Here is a 23,953-nt window from a genome sequence, read left to right on the forward strand (position 1 = left end):
ATCCTCCGAAGGTGCACGTAGCCGAACGTACAGTGAGAACACATAAAAAAAACTCTGCCTAAACATAAATGCAACCTGAACATTTTTTGTCCACAATCTCATAGTTGTTCGTGATAACGTGCTTTTGGTCTGTGTGGATTTGGAAAGAATGTCACGCGCACTCCAATATTCGAATATTTCGTATTGTATTGTTCATTACTATCAGATGGTGAGTAGTGTTCTGGGCTATACCTTAAACATGAGGGAAACAGGGAGGCATAGTGTTCAGGGCCATACCTTGAACATAAGGGGAACAAGAAGGCATAGTGTTCAAGGCCATACCTTACATACATACATACATAAACTTTATTTAAGTGTCAAAAGTGTTTAGCTAAAAAAGCTAATTGTGGACACTATAAAAAATAAATAATCAGATAATTAGTAAATAATATGATTTAGAATCTAATCTAGCTATATTTAAAATATTAAAAATATTATAGAAAACTATACGTATTATACATATTAATATAATATATTATATACACAAACACTATATAGACGAACTATCACAGGCGTAGATACAAGTAAACAGACATGTGTATACAAATAGACACAAGAACAAACAAACAAACAAACAAGCAACATATAAATAAATAACAAAACAAATTAATATAAAAATATGATACAAGGGTGGTGCACACTCCTCATGTGCCCGACCGCCAGACAGCGGTGAAGGACTGGCGGGAACATGAGGGGAACAGGGAGGCATAGTGTTGAGGGCCATACCTTAAACATGAGGGGAACAGGGAGGCATAGTGTTCAGGGCCATACTTTGAACATGAGTGGGACAGGGTGGCATAGTGTTCAGGGTCATACCTTAAACATGAGGGGAACAGGGAGGCATAGTGTTCAGGGCCATACCTTAAACATGAGGGGAACAGGGAGGCATAGTGTTCAGGGCCATACCTTAAATATGAGGGGAACAGGGAGGCATAGTGTTCAGGGCCATACCTTAAACATGAGGGAACAGGTAGGCATAGTGTTCAGGGCCATACCTTGAACATGAGTGGGACAGGGTGGCATAGTGTTCAGGGTCATACCTTAAACATGAGGGGAACAGGGAGGCATAGAGTTCAGGGCCATACCTTGAACATAAGGGGAACAGGGAGGCGTAGTGTTCAGGGCCATACCTTAAACATGAGGGGAACAGGGGGGCATAGTGTTCAGGGCCATACCTTTAACATGAGGGGGGCAAAGTGTTCAGGGCCATACCTTGAACATGAGGGGAACAGGGAGGCATAGTGATGACTTCACTGTCACGTGCTCAGCGAGTTGTCGCCCATCCCCCTATGTCACTTGGGGCAATAAGACGTCAGGGTCCCCAGTGGCTCATGGGACAGGGAGTGCAATACTGAGTCTACTAAAGATCCAGCGACACCAAGCAGGGGTGTACCAGTGCCAGGCCATCAATGATGTTGGGGGGGGGGGGGGGCATAACCCAAGACATCAACGTGCAATGTGAGTATCTATATAACTACAAAAAGGGAAGAGTTTGTGTGACGAATTCCTCCGAAGCCGAGGGTGCTGCCGCCCTCTCAACCACACAGGTCAAGGGATATTCGGACCCTCACGTGTAATAGGGGTTTGTCAAGTTTCGGAACGGAACGCTTCCAGACGATCCCTTACAAGGTTTCTAAGCGAGAAATCGAGCTCGAGCTGGTGGTGCGGAGAATGTACGGCAAGGGGAAAAGACATAAAACCTTGATGGAATAAAAAAAGCTACGTAACTTTTTTTCTCGGATGTTTCTCGAGTATACACCGTACCTTTAATTATGCGTCCTACAATTCCTACAGTAATATGAGTCAATAAAATTTTACCGAGTACTTTTCAATTAATGTATTAAGGGGGTATGATACCCAAGACAACAAAAATTTTAAGCAAAAGACTTAGCAGTTTTATTATTTCACATATCATTAACCTCATTGAGACTAATCATTCGATACCAATTTTGGCAGTCACTGTTGCTATGGTAACCAAGTCACACCCAAAATACATGATTTTAATGCTCTTACGGTAACAGCTCTAGCTCTGAAACTATAATTGGAACACAAACCAAACTAAGGATATTCATTGCTAATACCTCAAACTATGTAATGAACCTAAAATTGCTATATAGTTTACATAAATGGAAAATTATCAAGTAAACAAACAAAAAGCTTATAATTTTAACCAGCATTCTTTGGTAAAAAGCCTTCATATTACTAAGCATTGTAAAAATTTCAAGGTTTTTGAGGTTCATTACACTACTACACTATCAATAATTATTCCTGCCAAATTTCATGCAATAATATTAAAAACACAGGAACTAGTGAGTGTTACGCTGAGTGTTACTTCAAACTTGTAGCTTTTTTAGTATCATACCGCCTTAAGACAACTCTCTCGCTAGCCCTGCTATTGTGTTGATTTGATAGCTTGCATGTAGTAATAAATCTCAATTGTGTTTAATTAAAACAATGTTTGTTTTATTATCAATGTATTTCAAATATCTTGTTTACTCTTATTTTTTTTAGTGCAAATTTGCCCTTTTCAGCTACATAAAGATCCAATTGTAAAATATTGTCACGGGTGCTGGCGGCTACTTAGAGAAGGTTTCGATGCCTCTCTCTTTTATTTCAGGCTTCTGTTCACGTTAACCCCCACGCCTCTGGGTTTTTTGTACGTCTACATCTCGTACGTTCTTCTTTTAACTTTCGTCCTCTACACCATCTCTGACTCCTTAGGTTGACGTCTTCTTCCTCATACACCCTGTTCATACATAAGGCCACGCTACTGACATATATGTGAAAAAGGGTAAAAGTTTGAAAGAGCACCTGGCTTTTCTTAAACAAATAAGAACATATGCATTCGTGTTGGACATAGTAAATGGCAATTCTTCTGATACTGCAGACACATTCAATAAGAATGAAGACACTTGACTCAGATATCAGTCGCATGACAGTAGTATATGTTGAATTCAGATAAACCAGAGATGCCGTCTTTAACTACCAACACGTAAACAATCGAAATTGTGTTAAATAAAACTTTGTTTGTTCTACATTCAGTTTATTTAAAATGTTTACGGAATCTAATTTCTTCGATGCAAATTTTCCCATTTTAACTATGTATATCCAATTAATACTCCCCTTCCAAAAATAAAGAAATAACAGGAGTATTTTAATTCAGACAAACCAGAGATGGTACCTTCAACCATGAACACTTCGTCTTGGGATAGAAAAGTCCTGAGTCTGCAGTCTAAGACCAGAAGTAAACCATCACCTTAGATCACGTGGTACAAGCCTGGCGGTCAGCCAATCACAGCTGGAGTAAGCCCTATCTCCGGAGGCAGCCAGCTCCACGTAACAACAACTCAAGACGCAGGGGACTATGGACAGTACAAGTGCCGGGCGTCTGACTTGTTGGGGTCAGTGGAACGCCTGATATACGTCACTCAATGGTGTAAGTAAACATAGACTTGGTAGCTATTAGTATCAGAGGGACCAAATTAATCATATTTTGACATAGCAATGAAAAACATATTTTGCAGTGATTATTTCGATGTCATTCGTCTTGCGTTGGATTTGATTGGTTGAAAGTTTAATGTTTAAAGTACATGGCAAACCTCCTACTTGCTTTTGTTGTGCACAGGTCCACCAAAATCACCACCGACAAACCAAATGCGACAGTCGCAAAAGGTTGGTTTACCTTTTTTAAAAAGAGATAATACTTTAGACATGGACATTTATACAACAACACTCAACTGCGTCTCGTAGTGCACTATTGTTTGTTCATGGCACGCTGTGACGTCATTTGTGCAGTTGACTTTTGGTTGACTGTGGAATGAGTCTCGAGTGTTTTGAACCATTAGCTGTTAGTTTTGAGCTTTACTTATTCAGTCCATGATGCTTTCTCTGCAGCAGGAACTATTCATCTAACCTTTTTACCGAACAGTACCTCCGCAGGACACTGGGACCATTTTCTGAGAGTAATCCAATTGCTGGATCCTTTTTCTTCTCCATGAGTTTCTTGGGAGTTTACCGATCTCTCGACTGCGCCGTTTGATAGTGCATACTTCGGACTGCTCAGCATGTGCTTGAATACCCAGTCTCAAGCAAACTTCTCAAACGCCAACGACTTGTAATGAGAACCTCCATCTGAACGCACGACTTGAGGGATTCCATGTTTCCATCACGAATCGCATCCAGCCTTTTGTCACTAGCTGGGAGTTCACTTAGTACACTGTCCATGTAACGCTCAATCTACATCATCTTTTGCATAGCGTTGCTCAGTCTCCCTGATGGTTCTTGGGATATACTTCAAAGGTTTCCAGTTACCGTCTACATCGGCTTAGGTTACACAACACCTTGTCCATACGAGGATGCATCCGCAGAGACCTTGGTTTCCTTTATTGGGCATATATCGCTAGGACAGGGACTGTGCTTGGTGCATGCTTTATGTTATCCAACCATCTTTGTTGTAGCTCACCCAATACCCATGCACTGTCCTTGTTCAGAAGATCACGCAGGGGCTTGGTCATATCTGCAAGATTGAAAACATACTTCCCCAAATGGTTAAGAAGATTCTAAGAATCTTCTCAGCTCTGTCAATTCAGCAGGCTCTGACAGCTTAGTGATAGCTTTTTCATTAAAGAGAACAATCTGGATTCTTTCCTTGATAGCAAAATATCCGAGGAATTCTACTCAATCCTGAGAAACATTCTCTAAGTTGAGGGTTATAGTGGCTTCTGTAGCCTCTCTAGAACAGCATTCAACATCTCATCATATTTAGTCTAGCTGGCTCCAAATACTAGAATATCATCAACATGGCACACTTGCCCACGCAGTCCATCCATTATGCGCTGCATAAATTTCTGGAAATGCTCGTTAGCTAAACTACTCCCTATTCAAACAGGTGTACCTAGTACTCTGTTTAGTATACTTATAAATTACAGACAGGGTGAGGGTAAGTTGAAAATTTTCCTTAGCCTTTTGTTATCTTCTGGATCAAGAAGTCTGGTACTAACAGCAGGATAGCACCAGAGAAAGGACCCAAGGTAATGAGCACCCTAGATAATGTAATATCAGAGTTTCACTTGCACATTCCCTGGATGCCGCTGAAATATCTTATGAAACTGGGATCATTTACCGAAGCCTGATCATGGTAAACATGTATTGATCAACTATTAAATTTGGTAAAAAGATAATAAAGATAAATATTGACAAATTGACTTTCTGTCAAAGTAGAAGTCAACTGGGGTTCAACATCCTCTGACCTGCCCACTACACCAAATTTTCTTCCTGCTTAGGTAAATGTCAAAACACTTTATGGATTTTTGGTTAATTCTTATACATATGTACAACAGAAGATAGGCACACTTTGCATTTTTGTTATACACCTGTTGTTTCACTAGAATGAGTTTTAATGAAGTGTCCTCTTACACTACAGCCTTAAAGTGACTTGTATCTTGACTTTATACCTGATGTTTGCTGCTTATGTTTAGTCCTAATGTCCTACCTTCGCCCTATGACAGGTAATCCGGAATCCGGAATCCATGAAAAAATAAGACTTGGAATCCGGAATCCATGCTACTGGAATCCGGAATCCACACACTAGGATCCGGAATCCAAGACTTAAGCTGGAATCAGGAATACAAGAATAAGTATAAAAATTATTTTAATATTTGGCTTCTTTTTCCAAAATTCATTTTGATTTATCTGTTTATATGCACGTGATTTTCATTTCAACCTTTTGGCGGTTGACGAAGAAGCCATTCCATGGTTATTATTTTATTAGTCAATGAGACGCGGGTAGGTTTGAACATGCGATCAATCACCTCCAAGTTCTCGCTTTCTAGCTTCACACAGGCAAGAATCAACAACAAAGGAGGGTAAGGGCAGATTTATTCTTTCGAATTCTTATTGATAATGACATTCAATTATTTAAATATTTATTGTATTGTAAAAAAACACCCATAAGAAATCGCCTCGCCATATCTGTGAGAACAGGAAGTTCTGATCTCGACGAAGTAATCGGTCAAAAGAGTTTTCACTTCAAAACACGTGTAAGTTGGGTGTCTACAAAACGAAGACCTAAAACATGTGACCCCAAAAGCTACGACCCCAAAAATATTGCCGTTATTATTAAACCTACCTTGATTCCCAAAATGGCTACACAGCGTTTTCATGTGGAATCAGTGATCTTTATGAGATAATTAGCTAGTTCAATTTGTTTTCTTTTAATTGGGAAGGGAAAAGCACTACTTGTGCTTCCAGGTAGTCGTTTCTTAAAACGCTGATAAACTCAGAAACCCGGAAAGTCACACGGTAAACTTTTTGGGTTTTTCTTAAAAAATCTTAATTGCCCGCCAAAGAGCTAACTTACGGGAAATCGCTTCATGTCTTAGTTGTGTCGAGTTGTAGAAAGTTTTCATCACAGAAAAAAAACATTCCACTGCCCGGTATAAAGTGGGCTAATCAAGGCTAACATCAATAAGGTTTCATCTCAGTCAAATGATTTGACATTTAGCTGTCACAGTGCGCCTAAAAAATATAAACAGCTTTGCGAAATTAAGTTTTTCTACAAAATGAGACTTTATTTACTTGTTCTTTGTCTTTCATTTGAAAAATGCCGATGCAACGGTAATGTTTGGGGTGAAAGTTGTCTACAGACATCGACAAAACTAGGATTTCAATAACTACTACTATAATCTTCAACAGTCACGACACGTCAAGACACGTCTGAGGTATGTTTTGATACTCGTATAATAAACAAAGCCATAGCAGGAATCAGAGGGGGGAAGGGGAGGGGGCAATATCACAAAATAATCTAAAAACATGTTTGAAAAAATAAGATAAACATGTTGACAAAAAAAGGCAACAGAAAAAAATAAGATGAAAAAAGGATTTGATTTGAACAGGGAAGTGCGCTTTCCTGATTTGAACGACTGTTAAATTCTTTTATTGGGAATGAGCTTGTACTCTGATTACTGCTTTTTTGTTGGTTATCATGCAACTTGAAAAATAAGGCCATTGCCTATAGCTTTCACATACTTTTTGGTGGACTGATATTTGGTTGAGATTATAATCAGGGGCGTACGCAGGTTATAGGCCTGCAGTCACTGGACTGCAAAAAAATTGGTGATCTTATTTGCATTACGAGGGAAAAATCAAATGTTTGCTTATTCATTTTTATGTACGTAGTTTAATATATATAATGAGGAAGTCCATATCAAGCCTATTTATGGCAATGACTGCAATCGCCCAGCGAGTCTCTGACAAAGCGAAGGAAATGGTGGAATATGTCCTTGAACTTCGGAACAAAGGAGAATCATCGAATGATTCAATTGATGTCCTTTCAACCGTGTTAGATGGTGTCGCGGACAGGCCCTGTACTCTTGAGGCTGCTACAGACGACATCAAACACCTTTGTCTGAAAGTTGTGGGTTCTTCCGCACATCCCCTCCTCGTCCACTTATCAGAGCTGTGTGAAGAAGGCAACATCAGTGAGCCAAATGATAGTGACGAGGAACGGAGCTCAACTAGCGAAGGCGACGATGAGGAAGAACATCAAGACAATTCTCCGTTATGACTAGAACCGCCGAAAAAGGCGGATCTCTTACTTGACCTAGAGAAGATGGATGAGGCTGCAGCAATGCTTGCTTTCTTAACATCATCTGGGATACTCCCAAAGAACCACGTGTTTTACGAACAGGTTCATTCCTTTTGTTCGCGTGCACTAGGCGTTGTAGAGGCCGAGGCGTTCACGGAGCTTTATCCCGCATTAACGCGATTCCAGCGTGCAATACAGTTCAATTGAAAGCCTGTCGCTTCTTACCTTCTTTGCGGTCGAGGAAACCACGGCCAAGGGCGACATGCGGCTCAGACACCTCAAGGCTTCGTTCAGACACATAATCTGAGCTTCTTACACACAAGGACGGTGATAAGACATGCCCCGCCTCCACATCTTGAAGGGCGTGTTTATGGTGAAGACGTTCTATTTTGCATTGAAACATGTGCAGAGAAAGACGTTGTCGCCATCAAGAGCAACGAAGTGAATGGCTACCTGTGTTGTATCTCCACAGATAAGATGGCAATTAAGCCAGCCTTAGAATATTCTCGGTAGTCGGTAGTCGGTCTGGTAGACCCCGACCGTCTTTCGTATGATGAAATTCTAAGTATTATGACGTCAAGTGAAAGTGTAACCAGCTTCCTAAAGACGCGACAGTTTGTCACTCAAGCAAGAGAAGTAAGAGTGAGCTCTCTTGATGACAAAATTAACTTCCCAGTTGGAGTTTTTTACTGCGGGAGCAAGGGAGGTGCGGACACAATAGAACATATGTACCAAGACATATTTAGCGCTGTGAATAGATGTGCACGTTGTGTTCAAGACGATCTGGATTGTATTTGCCATTGTGACATTTGCTTCGAAAATAAATCGATGTGCGCACAGTGCCTCCTGCTTGGACATAGCGAGTGGCATCCTCTTCGTCGTCCTTGTCTCGAGTGCCTAAAGGAAAAGGAAATCCCTTGTAAACGGCTTCTCCCCTTAGTTTGGTCAACAGATTGTGACCCCAAACAGAAGTCCTTTATGAACAGAATGCTACAGGATAAAGCTTCATACCCTTACCAAGTTCCTTTCCCAGACCCACCTCATAATATCAAAAGCGTACGGTCAGCGGAATTTTGGTACTGGGTCGACATCAATGCGGCTATCTTGTGAATGTGCGACTTCTTCTGCTTCTCTGAAGAGAGATGGAAGAAATGAAAAGAAATGTCTCAATGAAGGCTGTTCGCAACAAAGACCGGATGGACGTTGAGACAGCCATTGAGATCCATAGACATGGAGTCCAGGCGTCCATCCCGGACAAACAGGTAACAACCACCTTAGTACCAGAGCTAGAATTCAAACAGTGGCGAAGAAATGGCAAAATTCTCAAGCATCCAGTTGGAGTGTGTTTTTCACCTTGCCATAGTAAGCTTTTCGTTAGCAATCGACATCAGCATGCCGTTTATATGCTCGATATGCACTGTCCGGTAAACGTAACATTAATTGCAGGGGGCAATGGACCAGGTCACGCAAACGGACAAGGAAAGGGAGTGAAAATGAGAGATCCTGCTGATCTAGATACCGATGGTAAAGTTATCTGTACGTTTGTGATCAGGGAAATGGCCGAATAAGAGTTATAGACTGCACCTCCCTTTTTTGTCATTCGTCTAGGCTTAATCTAGGTTCTGACACGTCTGAGAATGGAGATGAGGATAGAGATGGGGACGAGGAATGCGCAACTCGGCGTATTCGCCAGGTGACAGTAGGGGACCTTACTTTGACATCTGACTCAGAAGAATGAAGTCTCCATTTGGCATTTGCAGATCACACAAGGATCCTTTTACACTCTATGTATCGGATATTCGCGAGCAAATGTTATTCTCTATTACAAATATTAATTCTGATGCAAATGGGAACTATTCTGGACATCTGAATGCCATATTATCTTTTGGCCGGACAAGTATCCTAACGTCGATAACGGTTACCAGGGATGACGATCACATTCTTGTTGGAGACTGCAAAGAGAACGCTCCTTGTGTCTACGTGTGCTATTTACCTGTGCTATTTTGTATACAAAACAATCACTCGGACAGTATCAGGTGTTGTGGCTCCTACAGGAATAGCAGTGACCGAGGAAGGAACTGTGTTCGTCTCATCAAGTAAGATCAACACGCTGCTGACCATGACAGAGGTGGATCTTATAACCAGTGATAACACCCCAACAGCAATCTCTAGTTCAACAAATGCAGGCCATTGTGATGGTTTAGGTGCTCAGTGGAACGCTCCATCAGGGCTTTGTAGCTACAGTAATACGATCTTTGCTTGCGACACTGGTAACAAGGCCGTTAGAATGGTTACATCAGCTGTTGGACTGGTGCATCTCCAGCAGAATATGTCGATGTATGCCAATGTGTTCTGGATAAGAAGTGTGAGAAAGAGAATTTCCCCGAGAGGTTTGACGAACACAAAAAACAGATAGAACATCTGGTCGCGTTTTTATTAGATCATGAAGAAAAGGTAAAGGAGAGTACAGGGAAGCTGAGCACGAATGGCCCTGATATGACAATTCCACGTTGCACCCGACAGTCATTCCAAATCGCGCTTGACTCACTGACCAGCCTCGCAAACACCTTAACAGAGATCGGCGAAGAGCGAGTCCTGGAGGAGATCAGATTTGCGAGTCTGACAACTCTTTCTGTTGAGTGCTTCTTCAAAGCCATGCGTGCCAACAACAACAAACAACAAACATCTTTTATTTGCACACAAAATTAAGTGTTACATCATTTGTTTTTTTATATTCATATATTTATTGATAGGGAGAGGAGAGAAAAAAAAATGAAAAAAAAAAACAAAACAAAAAACAAAACAAAAACCTAGAGTTGCATACCAAGGGGGAACAATACTTCGGTGCGGGCACCATAGAATAGCTTGAGAGCTAAACGGGCTAGGGTGCACTTAAATGTTAGGGAAAAATCCTAGTTTGGAGATCTGGAGGCTGTGTGCATAAGCAAGAATGTACGAGAAAAACACAGATATAGAGACACGACAAGGATACAACAAGGATACGACAAGAATACAAGCTGGTACAAGCAGAGCGGAAACAAAAACAAAAGGAAGGAATATATGGCCAAGAATTAGGTGATAGTATGGGTTACAGGTGAAGATGTGGGTGGGTTAATAGGTGGCGACCAGGTCGTCTGATAATTTTTTTTTGAAGGATTTCATATTTAGGTCTTTGTCATTTTGGGTGAGTTCGTTCCAAATTTGTACACCTCTAAATCTGATGTTGAATTTCCCGTAGTTGGTGCGTGCTTTAGGTAGGGTGTAACTAGATTTGGCAGAAAGTCGGGTGTTGTATTTGTGGGAAATTATATGAAAGAAAGAGTCAAAAGTTGTGGGGAGACTTCCTCCGCCAGTTGTGAGGATAGATCTTTGAGGCTTGATTTCATGGGTCGTAGCTTCTCGTCGAACTTTCTATCGAGGAGGTACTCGATCGCCTTGAAGTCGCTAGCCATACTAACAGTGCCAAAGCACTTTTATAAATTGAATATTCACTTCCTCCAATGAACACATTATTACATACAATACATATACGACATTGAAGAGCAAATAGACGAGCAGGAAGGGAAGAAAGCTTGACGGCTTAACAAATTTTCCCTCCAGAGCTCCAAGGACAAGGACCTCACCATACGGACTCTCGACCCGAATCACCCTACCGATTATGACATGCCAATTATGACCAATTATGCCCAATTATGCCGATTATGACATGCCAACTATGGTGGAGTATGCTTATAGACGAGCGCGCTGTGTGGAAGATGACATGCTCCGAATTTACCAGAAGCATTTTACATACTTCACAGGGCCGCACTCGTTTTATCCGGAGAAGATTATCTCGGGCGATCCACAAAGTCTGATGCAGAGGCCATCCAAGAAAACGCAGACGAAAGAGGGGACTGGTGATGAGACAGAAGACCGCAGACGTGCAGAGACCATGCGGGAATTTACACGGGAGTATGGGAGAGGAGTGCGACAAGCAAATGTCCGAGCTAAGACAAAAGAGCTGACAGAAACCCTTTCATACTCACTGAGTATGCTGCCTGACCGAATCGAAACGGGCTCAGACGACGTGCTAGAATTCGTAAGTGAAGCTCGATCAACGGTCACAGTAAATGACACCGGTGGAAGTACCAGGGTGCAGGTCTTGTACTACAAGGACGACATCGTCGCCGTCAGACACGATCGCCGACGGGAGGCATCTCCGTATTGGCTCGCCGTTATGATGGAAGACGTTTTGGTCATCGCTGCAACTGGACGATTCCAGAAGAACAGCTTAACTTTCAGATGGCTCGATCAGACTGATGACCATCTGAAATATACCTTCCACGAGGTATGCAACGGCAATTCCCCTAGATGTCTGCTGGCAAAAGTAGAAAGCCTCACCATTCATGACCAGATCGTAACCATAACTCCCGAAGAAGACATCAAACTTTCGAGAATTGCGAACGGTGATGATCAGACGGTGGAGACACGGGAAGATGAGAACGAAGAAAGAAAGTGACTGACAAATGGAGAGTCTTCTTCTACCTCCACAGAAGCAACAGAAGAGTCGTTTCCTGCGAGAGTGGAAGGGGTTAGTTTATCAGGACGCAAAACAACGCGTTTCATTTTACGATAGTCGACATTGTCGCCGTCAGACACGATTGCCGACGGAAAGCATCTCCGTATTGGCTCGCCGTTATGAGGGAAGACGTTCTGGTCATTGCTGCAACTGGACGATTCCAAAAGAACAGCGTAACTTTCAGATGGCTCGATCAGACTGATGACCATCTGAAATATACCTTCGACGAGGTATGCAACGGCAATTCCCCAGATCTCTGCTGGCAAAAGTAGAAAGCCTCACCATTGATGACCAGACCGCAACCATAACTCCCGAAGAAGACATAATAATAATTCAAGTTTATTCACATATGACCTCTCGCAGTGTTTCAAATGAATTACAGGTAGAGACACAAAGCTATACTAGCAGCATAACATTACATTAAAGTACTTGTGCGTGACAAAGTCTCTTAGTCTGTTGGTGCGCGAAGACTGCAAGCTGGCCGAGCCCCTGCCTGATCTTAAAGCGTAGGTTATTACCCTAGTAATCGTTCCACATCAGACACGGAAAGACACGGAAAGATGAGAACGAAGAAGGAAAATGGCTGGCTTCTTCTACCCACACAGACCCACAGAAGCAACAGAAGAGTCGTTCCCGAGGAGAGTGGAAGGCGTTAGTTTATCAGGACGCTAAACAACGCGTTTCATTTTACGATAGTGATGTCTACTTTAGTTATTGTTATAGGCTCGTGCCAAAATACTTACCATGGCTCTCCTAAACTCGCCCTGATATTCCACCAAAGCGGGCCACAATGGCACGGTCAAACAAAATACCAGAGCCTGATAATGTGTTTTGATATACAAAGAAGTAGGCATATTCTCAACAACATTTATTGCCCGATGAGTTAATAAGGTTTCCTTGATCTATTAAATTTGCAATTTTTCGACTTATATCGAAGCATAGTTATCCACGTAACGCACAGACAAAAGATACAGTATGCTTTGATATGCAGTTTTGTTTTTTGACAGTAATAAAAAAACTGTTTCTTTTAAAATTTCTTGATGTGGTCTACACAACGAGCGACACAACGCAAAACGTTTATAAATGGAATCGAAAGGTAAAAACAAAACTTTACAGGCATTAGAAAGATTTAGAACATATGGGCACTGGAGGTATTTAAAGTTTTGTAAAAAAACCTGGAACAAAAATGGAATCCGGAATACACGAGAAAAAACCCACATGGAATCCGGAATCCACACACTAGGATCCGGAATCCACACAATAGGATCCGGAATCCAGAACCCTATTGGAGAACCTGTCATGGAGCGAGGTCTTGCCAGCAAATCGCTGGAGACTACGCAGATTTACCTCATCTTTGTCAAGTATCGCCTCTCTTAGAACTTTAAACTTCTGTTTTTTGTCTCCGGGCAAGATAAAGGCCATGCGCTTTGAATCACATAAATAACCCAAGAATCGGACAGACTGCGTGGGCACAAGGGTTGACTTGTTAAGTGCTAATGTGTAGCCAAAAGACGTAAGGACCGAAATTGCTATATACGCTGCGGCTTGTGCCCTCTCCAAGTCCGACCAGCTACATGTATAGGGAACCGTTAGTTTACCCATGTGATGGTCGTCTATGTATTGACTACACGGGACTCCAAGAGAACGGATATGATTGGTCGAGGGGAGACCGGTGAAGTGGTAGATATAGGCGCTCGCCTTTCATCCGAAAGGAAGGGTGGTATAGGCAAAGTAGCACCCCTCCCACTCTAGTCCGAACAACGTTCTGCTCCCTTGGGTCAAATTGATGTGGTCGTATCCACTTTTGTCATCACACACTGTTTGGTAATGGTTTGGGCCAATGTAGCGCGGGAGATCCCATCCTGGGTTTTGTGGGCTCAATCGTGATAGGCATGCCTAGATAAGGTGGTTAAACCGCACCCACAGCTCCCCAATATGCTAGCGAACCATTAGCAACGCACTCCAGGATAGTATTGGTAACAAAGTCCTTAAAAGCGCGACACGAGGGACTGTTAGAAAACTCCATAGAAGGTGGATGGGCGGAGTCGTAAATTTTACCAGCAAAAGAACAAGCATCGATACCATGACGGATGAAGGACAAAATCTCCGTACCCTCCCCGTCTGGAGTAATGCTGCATCATTGGTCAAGATGAGCGTGGAGACCCCCGGGAACAAACGCAGAGGGGTCATGCAAAATTGCCAACTCCGGGGATGCCTTAACTAAGGCTTTTGCAACAATTGTGGGAGCCGGACTAGCACCAGCCGGTGGGCTGACCCTTCCAGTTGCACCATTTAACCTCACGCTTAACGCCTTGGTCCAGAATCCGCTGACGGAAGTCGGATACTTTACGACGCTTAAGAGCGGATGGACCCTAGGGACACAAGGTAACGCAATATAAAACTAAGGAACTGGAAGCTAAAGGGTAGAGGCCACCGAAATGCTAGTGCCAGGTAACCCGAAGGCATAAGACGCCCGTACCATGGCAACAAACAAAACGGCTAGGATAGGGAAGGGGACAGAGAGGGGTAAGGGTGATGGGTGAGGAGGGAGGGGGGATTGCGAAAGACAATCTGAACTACTATGATTAAAATGGAAAGCGGAAAGACGGACCCAAGAGAGCAAGACATACCATGCGAATTCCAACTAGACAAACTTTAATAGAATTTTTAGGTAATGTTATTCTAATGTTAGAATCGTTTTTGGTTACAAAACCTCTGATAGTGCCCGGGTTGGCCACAAGAGAAGCACCTTACTGCAGTGCCTCTCCTCCCAGCGAAGCCCTGTCTATAGGAGGGCTGGTTCTGCCCCTGCGCTGATACGGGGTGGGGAAGGTGGCACTTCGGTGCCCTGGCCGGCTTGACCCAGTCATCTTTGCTATGGAAGCAGCAACGGTACTTTCTTCTTTTGTGCCCAACAATCTTGTGAGGATTTCCCCCAGATCTAGATTATACATAAGGGGTCAACACTGCCTCAAAACTGCTTCATATACAGCTGCCTTCGGATCTGCATTAACACGGGCATCGTCGGCCAACTGTTGCAATGCATTAATCATCATAGCCGGGTCACGCAGACGTCTAGGGGCAGACGCAAGTTGACGCACTAAATCTAATTAAGCTACAACGCTACTGATAGGGGTCGATTTTGTTGCCTTTAATGTTTCTAATTACTCTTTAAGGTTTTTCAACTGGGCAGCCATCTATACACACAAAAATAGCAATATGAGATTGAAGTAACAACTGAAAGGGGGTAAGAGCAAAACAACAAAACACAAAACAATGTGACATAACAATATGCAACGACACAGAAAGACCGTGCTGGATTTGAAAATCTGCGTTGCTGCCGACCCAAGTGATATAATACAACAGAGGACGAGATACTGTACGACAGCAAACGCCACAAGACAAATGGTACCTGACAAAAACAGACAAGCTACCAACAAACAATACAAATTGCGACACGACCAGAAGATACTGAGAAAATGTGACACGACAAGACGACATGACGCAACAAAGTGAACCCACAATGACAATGCGCAACACACTAAAACATAAGTGAAATGAAATACAAGACAAGTGTAAAATACAGGTATAAAAATACAAGTGTAAACCTAGTCCCCAATACTAAGGCAACAATATATATATATATATATATATATATATATATATATATATATATATATATATATATATATATATATATATATATATATATATATATATATATATATATATATATACCGCGACGACGGACTAGCCATCACCAACGCCACACCCAGAGCCACCGAAAACCTAAAAAAGGAACTATGCCGCATCTTCAACAACAACGGACTCCGAATCACCATTGAGGCAAACAAACAAGTTGTCAATTTCCTAGACGTCACCCTCGACCTAAAACGTAATGCACACCAGCCTTATACAAAGCCGAACTCCTCGCTACAATATGTCCACCGTGAGAGCAACCACCCGCCCTCCATCACCAAGAACATCCCTGCTGGTTTCAACAGACGCCTATCTGCCCTATCTTCAGACCAAGCCTCCTTTGACCAGACCGCGCCACCTTACCAGAAAGCACTCGACAATAGCGGCTATTGATTTACTCGCTCAACATCAAGTACCCAGCGATCAGCGGGTGATAATACGTCCATCTAGTCAGTCGTCGAGCTGCTATTGCAGGGTGCTGCTGATAAAACTCGCTGTTTTGTCGCTTGTGCTTCTGCTACTTCCGCATCAAGGTAATCGTACACAAATCGTGTGATTGGGTTTTGCGCAGGGCTTTAACTCGGATCTCATTTATCCAGTATTCCCGAGTATTTGCTTAATACGAAAAGATGATGTAGTCGTTGAGTATGATTGAGAATTTCTTACGATCTAATGTTTAAACGGCAAACGATGATGACTTGTAAGCAACATTATTACCCATGTAACATCTTCCACTTTTGTTGTGAGCTTTTTCAAGTACCCATGGTAAAGAATCTAATATATAAGAGGACTGTTCCATGCGCCTCTCTTTGACGGCTTTTTCTAAACGTCGATGTATCTATCTAAATCAGGCCCGTACCAAGGGGAGGGGATGCGAACGCACCCCCCCCCACACACACACACACACACACACACAATAAAGCATAAGCTAGATCACTATGGTATGTAGCCAAATCCGACAATAAAAATCACATGGAGATACTGCAACGCATAAAAGAATCCCTTTTTGTTCTTTCTCATATCTATTTTGTTCACTACAGTATGCAATTTCTACGCTATTTATATTATATGAGAGGGGTATGCTGGTAAATAAATAAAAAATAGAGTGGTAGTTAGCTTTTGCAATGTAAACCTTTTTCTACTGGGCAACCTTACGTTTTTGGGTATTGTGACTGAGAGATTCAAGGAGCTTATTGGGTCTATACAGAATCAATCTACGTCTAAGAATCATTTGTATAAATAATAAATCGTAAAACGTTCCCGATTTTGTTCACATTTGCTAACTTTTTTTTTCTTTATTACCAGGTGTTTCATTGGATATTTATGCTGGTGCAGATGCAAGATTCACATGGCCAACAAGCTCATCCTGTTTGATTTGGCAGTTCGGCATCTCTAATCAAAACAAAGATGATTTTGTCAGTGATGGTGTGCTGATGGAGTGGTTTCAAGGCCTCAGCAAAGTATCATCCACACCTAACGATACAGACACGATATATAAAGGCAGGGTGTATTTCTATGGGGACTTCACGAGTTGTTCTGGAGTGGTTGAGATAAGGAATGCATCAGTTGTTGATGAAAAGTCGTATTTGGTGAAGATCAGAACATTCTCTTCTCCACTAAGCCCATCAGCATCATGGGACCTAAACGTGAAAGGTAAATACCCGGCGCACGTGAGTAAAAATTCTGGGAACTCAACATCTTTTTTCTACCTAGAATACTGAATACGAGATAGCATCACGTGATCGCGTCAAAGGCATAGAAGGCGCCTTGGGCTTTCGGGCAGTCGCCACTAGCTTTGATCCGGTTTACGTGTACTCTGTTACGCTAAATAACAAATACAAGAATCGGCCAAAACCACAGGCCGTTCATATCTGTCTCGATACCTTGTAAATGTTGATGAGACAAGGCTGGTAACTGTAATTTATCCCCTCACCCATTTGCAAAGGTAGCGTATTTCATGTCTGATATCCTCCTCAAATCTTTATTGTTTTCAGTTGCACCCGCATTTACCTCGTCTCTGAGCAGCTCACTTGATGTTGCTGAAAATGATGACGTCACTAACACTTGCTCAGCAAGTGGTCGACCAGCCCCTAATGTCACGTGGGTCAATAAGACGTCAGGGTCCCCAGTGGCTCATGGGACAGGAAGTGCAACACTGAGTCTATTAAAGATCCAGCAACACCAAGCAGGGGTGTACCAGTGCCAGGCCATCAATGATGTGGGGAGGGGGGCCATAACCCAAGATGTCACCATCAACGTGCAATGTGAGTATACCTTTAGTTATGCATCATATAATTGCTACAGAAATACAACTCGTCAATAAAGTCGTTTCATTACAGTTTACCAACAGAAAAAGACAGACAATCATTGACACTTAACTCTTAACACTTTCTGTTGTATTATAAAACATTATCAAATAATTAGCAATTAAGTAATAGGCTGGGTATATACTTTGTTTGATTTTCCAGATCCACCCGAGATAACTCCAATACAGAACACCACAGTGAGAGCTGGGGAGACCATTACCCTGACATGCGCAGTAGATAGATAGATAGATAGATAGATAGATAGATAGATAGATAGATAGATAGATAGATAGATAGATAGATAGATAGATAGATAGATAGATAGATAGATAGATAGATAGATAGATAGATAGATAGATAGATAGATAGATAGATAGATAGATAGATAGATAGATAGATAGATAGATAGATAGATAGATAGATAGATAGATAGATAGATAGATAGATAGATAGATAGATAGATAGATAGATAGATAGATAGATAGATAGATAGATAGATAGATAGATAGATAGATAGATAGATAGATAGATAGATAGATAGATAGATAGATAGATAGATAGATAGATAGATAGATAGATAGATAGATAGATAGATAGATAGATAGATAGATAGATAGATAGATAGATAGATAGATAGATAGATAGATAGATAGATAGATAGATAGATAGATAGATAGATAGATAGATAGATAGATAGATAGATAGATAGATAGATAGATAGATAGATAGATAGATAGATAGATAGATAGATAGATAGATAGATAGATAGATAGATAGATAGATAGATAGATAGATAGATAGATAGATAGATAGATAGATAGATAGATAGATAGATAGATAGATAGATAGATAGATAGATAGATAGATAGATAGATAGATAGATAGATAGATAGATAGATAGATAGATAGATAGATAGATAGATAGATAGATAGATAGATAGATAGATAGATAGATAGATAGATAGATAGATAGATAGATAGATAGATAGATAGATAGATAGATAGATAGATAGATAGATAGATAGATAGATAGATAGATAGATAGATAGATAGATAGATAGATAGATAGATAGATAGATAGATAGATAGATAGATAGATAGATAGATAGATAGATAGATAGATAGATAGATAGATAGATAGATAGATAGATAGATAGATAGATAGATAGATAGATAGATAGATAGATAGATAGATAGATAGATAGATAGATAGATAGATAGATAGATAGATAGATAGATAGATAGATAGATAGATAGATAGATAGATAGATAGATAGATAGATAGATAGATAGATAGATAGATAGATAGATAGATAGATAGATAGATAGATAGATAGATAGATAGATAGATAGATAGATAGATAGATAGATAGATAGATAGATAGATAGATAGATAGATAGATAGATAGATAGATAGATAGATAGATAGATAGATAGATAGATAGATAGATAGATAGATAGATAGATAGATAGATAGATAGATAGATAGATAGATAGATAGATAGATAGATAGATAGATAGATAGATAGATAGATAGATAGATAGATAGATAGATAGATAGATAGATAGATAGATAGATAGATAGATAGATAGATAGATAGATAGATAGATAGATAGATAGATAGATAGATAGATAGATAGATAGATAGATAGATAGATAGATAGATAGATAGATAGATAGATAGATAGATAGATAGATAGATAGATAGATAGATAGATAGATAGATAGATAGATAGATAGATAGATAGATAGATAGATAGATAGATAGATAGATAGATAGATAGATAGATAGATAGATAGATAGATAGATAGATAGATAGATAGATAGATAGATAGATAGATAGATAGATAGATAGATAGATAGATAGATAGATAGATAGATAGATAGATAGATAGATAGATAGATAGATAGATAGATAGATAGATAGATAGATAGATAGATAGATAGATAGATAGATAGATAGATAGATAGATAGATAGATAGATAGATAGATAGATAGATAGATAGATAGATAGATAGATAGATAGATAGATAGATAGGGGTTTTATTCAATTGCCATGGCAGTATTACAGACTGAATTAAGGCAAAGGGCCAGCACATATAGCGTTATACTATTACAGAAATCGATAAGTAACAAAGTCACCAAAGCGTTTAGTTGCAGAAATATGTTTGTAGGTATTCATACTGCCGGATCTTAGTGAGTATCCATGCACATTATTAATTACGCCTCCAGTAATTACAGATCGAAGATCCGGTCAGCGGTTCTTGGACAAGATGGCAGCCATTTTTTCGGCTCCCCAAAAACGGCTAAATCCTGTTTAAATTTACGTGTTTATTTAAGTGTTTATTTACGTCTGTGTCATTGAAGCAAGGGCGATGGATGAGACTCTACTCGAGAGGGTTAATTCGCTCGAAAAATCTATGGATTTTTTCAACAATCAGTTTGAACTGATCAAGAAGAAAGTCACAACGCTCGAAAGAGAGAACGAGGCATTAAGAGTCGAAAATAACGTCCTGAACTCACGTATATCTACAATCACCGATAAGTTAAGAGACCAAGAGGCTATACTTGACGAACAGGAGCAATACATGAGGAGGGAGTGTTTGGAATTTAAAGGGATTCCTAGTTTGGAAGACGAGAATACTAATGATCTTGTTATTCAAGTCGCTCAACTCGCTGGAGTCGAACTGGAAGAGGATGATATTTCTATTAGTCATCGTCTCCCTGCGGCAAATAATAGAGAATGGTCTGATTATGAAGGCAACGTCCATCCCCCATCGCCCCCTACTATCATTGCAAAGTTTGTGAGGAGAGATATCAAAGATGAAATCTACAAGGCTCGTTTTAGTTTGAAGGACAAAACCACCCAGGACCTAGAAGATTTCACTTGCACGGATCACAGGAATCATATTTACATCGCGGAAAGTTTAACCCAGGCCAGGAAAAAAATTGTTTAAAGCATGCCTAAAGGCGAAGAAGGATCTGAAGTTCGCCTATGCTGGGACTATAAATGGAAAAGTTTATCTTAAAAAGGATAAGAAGAGTCGGGCAGTATACATCAACTCGCCTACCGACATAGCTAAGCTAAGAAGGTCTCATGCTATCCAGCCACCAATAGCTGATGTATCTAGAAGTTCAAGGCCAATTGACCAAGCTTCATAGTGACTGGCAAAATTAAAAGATTACTAATTAGTGGACCCCTAACGGAGACATATAAGTACTACCAATTAATTATGTGTAGCTTTTCCAAGTATGATTCCTTTATAGTTTTTTCTCTCGTTTATAATCTAGATGACTTCTACTGAATGTCGTAACTGCCTCAAGGTAGTCAAGAAAAATTCTCGAGGAATCCAATGTGATATCTGTCTCGAATGGTTCCACTTAAAGTGTACTGTACTCTCAGTTAAAGAGTACAATTATTTTTCTAGAACAAATGATCTCTGGATCTGTTTGTTTTGCCGCCATGCTATTTTTCCTTTCCAGTCTGTCAACAATACAGCTCTAGCCGAACTTGCTTATAACTCTAATGAGGCTTGTTTGTGCTCAAGGAAAATTGCTAATTTAAATCTAGATTCTTTGCCATGCTTTGATGTAATGTCTTCTCTTGAAAAGATTTCCAGCCTTTCCAACATTGATATTGATTCTCAATTGCCACTTTCTATAAATTTTGATTATTTTTCTGCACATGATTTTCATTCAAATGTAGAGATCCAATCCTCCCTAGCTGAAAAAGCATTTTCTGCTTTGCACTTTAATATCAGAAGTCTATCCAAAAATTTTGATCGTTTTTGCCATCTGCTGGATGAACTACAAAATCCTTTTCCTGTTATCGGTCTGTCTGAAACCAAAATCTTGGATGGGCTTCCCCCTCTTACAAATACCTGCATGACAGGTTATAATTTTCTCTCACAGCCAACACTGTCAGATGCAGGGGGGTTGGATTCTACATCAAAAATAATCTGGTATACTCAAAAAGGGATGAGTTTTGTTGTTCCAAGCCAGAATTTGAGTCACTTTGGGTTGAAATTGAAATCCCGCAGCAACGTAATTTTGTCTGTGGGACTATTTATCGACATCCAAATAGTAATCTAGATACAACCCTCAATTTTTTGTATGATATTGTGGAACGAGTAAGCAAAGAAAACAAGTTCTGTTTAATAATGGGCGATTTTAATTTGAATTTGCTCAATTATGACTCTAATTCTGACACAAATGACTTTGTAAATAGCCTGGGTACTTACCACTTTCACCCTCATATATTAAAGCCAACCAGAATCACTGAACACTCGGCAACTTTAATCGATAACATTTTTTTAAATTCCCTGGAACATCAGACCCTAAGTGGAAATATACTTACTGGAATTACAGATCATCTTCCTAATTTCCTAATTATTAATAAATTAGCACCTTTACCCCAGAGTTACAAAATGTACAAACGAGATTTCTCCAAGCTTGATAAAGAAGCATTATTATCAGATATTCAGTCCATCAACTGGATCGATGTCCTACCATTTAATGATGGTTCGAAAAATGTTAACGATATATTTCAATCCTTTTTCTCAAATATTTCTGCTATTATTGACAAACATGTTCCCCTGAGGAAACGGACAAGAAAGGAGATTAAATCACTTTCCAAGCCTTGGATTACCAAGGGCATTATAACATCAATCAAGTTGAAGGACAAATTCTATAAAAAATATCTTGTATCTAGAAGTGAGTACTACCTCTCAAAATACAAATGCTATCGCAATAAGATTAGTCAGCTTATTAGAACTAGCAAACAGAACTACTATCAGAATTACTTTGCTACCAATAGTAAGAATATAAAAAATATCTGGTCAGGTATTAAGGAATTGATAACAACAAAGCCTACTTGCTCAAACCAACCCTCCAAACTTATCATTAATAATAAGCCAGTCAAAGACCCCAAAGCTATTGCAATAGCCTTTAATAACTTTTTTGCTACAATTGGTAGTCAGCTTGCTAGTAAAATTCCACATGTAGATAGAAGTCCTGAATCCTTCCTTGGTCCACCGCTAGTAAACAGTTTTGTCCTTTCTCCGGTCACAGCATTTGAGATAGAGGATATTATTTCTGGGTTAAATCCCTCCAAGGCATCAGGTCCTTATAGCATCCCAGTTTGCCTTCTAAAATTTTTGAAGTCCTATTTATCAGTACCCTTGGAAATATTATACAATCACTCATTTAGTAATGGCTGTGTCCCGGATCAGTTTAAAATTGCAAAAACAATTCCAATTCATAAAAAAGATTCAGCTAGCTGCATGGATAATTATAGACCAATCTCGCTGCTTTCAATTTTTAACAAAATCTTGGAGAAACTAATGTATAAAAGACTTATTGCCTTTATTAACAAATATAATATTCTCTATGACAAGCAATTTGGTTTCCGAGAGCAACACACTACTTTTCATGCAACACTTCTAATTGTAGACAAAATTCAAAGGGCTATAGAGGAGGGCCAGTATTCCTGTGGGATATTCCTCGACTTCTCAAAAGCATTTGACACAGTTGATCATAAAATTCTTATTACCAAACTTGCTCACTACGGAATTCGTGGAATTGCAAATGAATGGTTTTCATCATACTTGTCAAATAGAAGGCAATTTGTGTCAGTTAATAATTCAGAATCTGATGAAGTTGTCCTCACCCATGGAGTCCCACAGGGTTCAGTACTTGGCCCCCTCTTATTTCTTATTTATATCAATGACTTTCATAGATGCAGTAGTATATTTGATTTTCATA

The 23,953-nt window shown here is 40.1% G+C and overlaps 1 protein-coding gene across 8 annotated transcripts in view; it reads left to right on the top strand.

The window, feature by feature from the left end:
• LOC116617962 (receptor-type tyrosine-protein phosphatase F) overlaps positions 1-23,953 on the top strand; it is a 150,992-nt gene that overhangs the window by 8,642 nt on the left and 118,397 nt on the right. The window lies entirely within an intron of this gene.

Source organism: Nematostella vectensis, chromosome 9, assembly GCF_932526225.1.
Source record: "Nematostella vectensis chromosome 9, jaNemVect1.1, whole genome shotgun sequence".
NCBI lineage: Eukaryota > Metazoa > Cnidaria > Anthozoa > Actiniaria > Edwardsiidae > Nematostella > Nematostella vectensis.